A 3,981-nucleotide genomic window follows, 5' to 3' on the forward strand; every position below is an offset into this window, starting at 1 on the left:
GGATCTGGCCCTCACTCCAGGCATGTGCCTGGATTGGGAATAGAACTGGCAATCCTTTGGTTCACTGGCTGGCACTCAACCCAATAAGCCACACCAACCAGGGCAAGGCAGTTCCATTTTAAATTTTTTGAGGTAACTCCATACTGTTTTGCATAGTGGCTGCACCAATCTGCATTTCCACCAACAGTGTATAAGGGCTCCCTTTTCTCCACATCCCCGCCAACAGTTGTTTGTTGACTTACAGATGATAGCCATTCTAGCAGGGATGAGGTGATATCTCATTGTGGTTTAAATTTGCATTTTTTCTGATGATTATTGGTGTCGAGCATCTTTTCATATGTCTACTGGCTACCTGTATGTCCTCTTTGGAGAAGTGTTTATTCAGGTCTTTTGCCCATTTTTAATAGAATTGTTTGCTTTTTGGGGGCACTGAGCAGTATGACTTCTTTAAAAATTTTAGATATTAATCCCTTAGCAGATGTATCATTGGAATCCCATGTGTTTATGTTTTCTTTTGTTTCCCTTGTCTGAGGAAATACATCAGAAAAAAGATATTGCTATGAGAAATGTTAGATTTTACTGCCTATGTTTTCTTCTAGGATCTTTATGGTTTTGACTCTAACATTAAGTCTTCAACGCATTCTGAGCTTATTCTGGTACATGGTGCAAGGCGATGGTCTAGTTTCACTATTTTTCATGTACCTGTCCACTTTTCCAAGCACCGTTTATTGAACAGACCATCTTCACCCCACTGTGTGTTCTTGCCTCCTCTGTCAAGTATTAGTCGACCATGTAGGCATAGGTTTATTTCTGGGTTATTTCGTTCCGCTGATCTACATGTCAGTTTTTATGCCAGTACCATGCTGTTTTGATAACTATCATCCTGTAGTATAGTTTCACATCAGGTAGTGTGATACCTACAACTTTGTTCTTCTTTCTCAAGATTGCTTAGGCTATTCAAATACGTTTGTGGCTTATATACATTTTTGGATTATTTTTTCTAGCCTGTGAAAAATGCCATTGGTATTTTGATAGGAATTGCATTGAATCTATACATTGCTTTGGGTAGTATGGACATATTAATAATGTCACTTCTTTTTATACACAAACACAGTATATGTTTCCATTTATTTGTATCTTCTTTGATTTCTTTCTTCAGTGCCTTATAATTTTTTGAGTACATGTCTTTTACCTCCTTGGATAAACTTACTTCTAGAGTTGTTGTTTTTAATGCTATTGCAAATGGTATTGTTTTCTTAGTTTCCTTTTCTGATAGTTTATTTCTGTTGTATAAAAATAAAACTGATTTCTGAATATTAATTTTGTATCCTGCTACTTTACTGAATTTATTTATCAATTCTAATAGTTTTTTGGTGGAGTTTTTAGGGTTCTCTATATACAGTATCATGTCATTTATGAATAATGTCAACTTTACTACTTCCTTTCCAATTTGGATTCCTTTTTCTTCTTCTTGTGTGATTGCTGTGGCTAAGACTTCCAGTACTATGTTGAATAAAAGTGGAAAAGTGGACAGCCCTGATTTGTTACTGATCTTAAGGGAAACACTTTTGGCTTTTCCCTGTTGGGTAGAAAATTAGGTGAAAAGTTGTCATATATATGCTTTTTTTTGAGGTATCTTCCCTCTATTTCCACTTTGCCGAGAATTTTTATCACAAAAGCATGCTGGATTTTGTCAAATGCTTTCTCTGCACCTATTGTTATAATCATTTGGTTTTTACCCTTTATTTTATGTGGGGTATCATGATAATTGATTTGTCAGTGTTGTACCAACCTTGCATCCCAGGAAGAAATTCCGCTTAGTCATGGTGTAGGATGTTTTTAATGTATTTCTGCATTCAGTTTGCTAATATTTCGTTGAGGATTTTTGCATCTATGTTCATCAGTGATATTGGCCTATAATGTTCTTTCATTGTAGTGTCTCTGTCTGGTTTTAGAATTAGGATAATGATGGCCTTGCAAGATGAGCTTGCTAGTCTTCCCTCCCATTGAATTTTTTTGGAATGGTCTGAGAAAGAGAGGTGTTAGTTGTTTTTTGAATGACTAGTAAAATTCACCTGTAAAGCCATCTGGTCCAGGACTTTTGTTTGTTGTGAATTTTTTTATTACTGCTTTAATTACTGTAGTTTTTGGACTATAAGATGCACCCCCCAAATTTGGGAGGAAAATGGGGGTGCATCTTATAGTCAGAATGTAGCTTACCTGGCTTGCTGGGGGTGGGGGGAGGAGCAGCAGTGGAGTGGGGTCACAGGAGGCAGGAGCATTCTAAATGACAGACTTGCTAGGTAGGTTAGTTTTGGTTGTAGGCCCTTGCTTTTCATCACTTTGAATATTTCTTGCCAGTCCCTTCTGGCCTGAAAAATTTCTGTTGGGAAATCAGTTGGCAGGCTTATGCAACCCTGCCTCCGCCCTCCATAGGTAAGTAACTACTTTTCTTGCTGCTTTTATGATTCTGTCTTTAACCTTTGGCATTTTAATTATGACATATCTTGGTGTGGGCCTCTTTGGGTTTACCTTGTTTGACACTCTGCACTTCTTGGACCTGTGTGTCCAAGGCTTTGCTGGGCAGCAGCCCAGCAGCCCCGTTGCCCACTCTGCGTGGGGTCTTTGGCTGGGGCCGAAGGGCCCAGTTCTCTGAGCCTAGAGCCTGAGTTGCACTACCCTGGCCCTCTCTGCTGGAAGGGCACTGAGATGGGAGTAATACACACGACTTCCCCTCTGCGTTAAAGCCCTTGAAGTTGTCATCGGGCAGACATCTTTCTTAGAGAAGATGCTAGCTTCCCCAATGACTGTCTTTTTCTCATTCTCACCTGGGAGAGACTGGGGATCACGTACCCACAACCCAGGTATGTGCTCTGACTGGGGATCGAATCTGCAACCTTTTGGCGTACGGGATGATGCTCCAACCAACTGAGCCACCGGGCCAAGGCTTCCCTGATGATTTTTGTAGAATTCCGGGAGTTTGACAGGATAGAACATTTGGGTCTGAAATTGGCACTCTCGTTTGGCCTCTGGAGCCTGTAGGCTGCCGGGGCTGCTGCTGTTGGCAAGAACCCTCTGAGCTGGGGTGGAGCCTCTGCGCTGAGCTGTCGGTTCTCGTTCTTCCTCCGTAGGCTGATGCGTCCCTCTGCCCTTCCCCACTGCCTCAGGGTAAGGCCCTGACTGCTGGGCAGGACATACTTGGCCCTTGCCTTCCTCTCTAGCTCCACCTCTTCCCACACACCAACCCTGCAGGGTTGTCTGTCCTTTTGCCAGACTGGACAGCCTGACAGAGCCTTGTTGCTTCTCGCCTTCGCACATGCTGCTGCTTTTACTGGAAGGCCATTCTTCATCTGGCTAACTCCTACTCATGCCTCCGATGAGCCTAGGGGCCACCTCCTTTGGAAGGCCTTCTCTGGCCAACCCAGGCTGCTGCCTATTGTGCCCCTTCTCATTTATTATAACACAGCATTGCAATAGTGTGTTTGCCTTGTGTCCCCCTAAAACTGGGATCTACTGGAGGGGAAGAGAAGCCCTGTTCCTCACTAAACCTGTTAAGTCCTTCCAAGCTTCTTATGCTGACAAAATTTTAAAAGGTGTATAGGGGGCTGGGGCGGGCCTGGGGAGGGGGTCAGTCCTGTGCTTTATTGAGTGAGACGCACATAACCTAGGAGCCATGAAAGCAAAGGCTGGTAAATTTGACTATAGAAAAATACTTTTGCCTAGCAACAGCCCAAAGGCGAGGTCAAAAGACAAACAAACTGGGGAAATTATCTGTAGTTCCCAGAACAAAGATCGAAGCCCCTGACACATAAAGAACTCCTATGCATTGATTAGAAAAGTAAGCAGAGGATAAAAACAGTACTCACACACACTCACCCCCCCCCCCCCCACACACCCTTAACCATAAAAAGCTACTGAACTGCAGTGGGAAGGAGAGCGGTGTGAATCAGATTGCACTGAGGTAAAAGCTGCACCCATGAG

The sequence above is a fragment of the Desmodus rotundus genome, chromosome 7 (genome assembly GCF_022682495.2).
Source record: "Desmodus rotundus isolate HL8 chromosome 7, HLdesRot8A.1, whole genome shotgun sequence".
Taxonomy (NCBI): domain Eukaryota; kingdom Metazoa; phylum Chordata; class Mammalia; order Chiroptera; family Phyllostomidae; genus Desmodus; species Desmodus rotundus.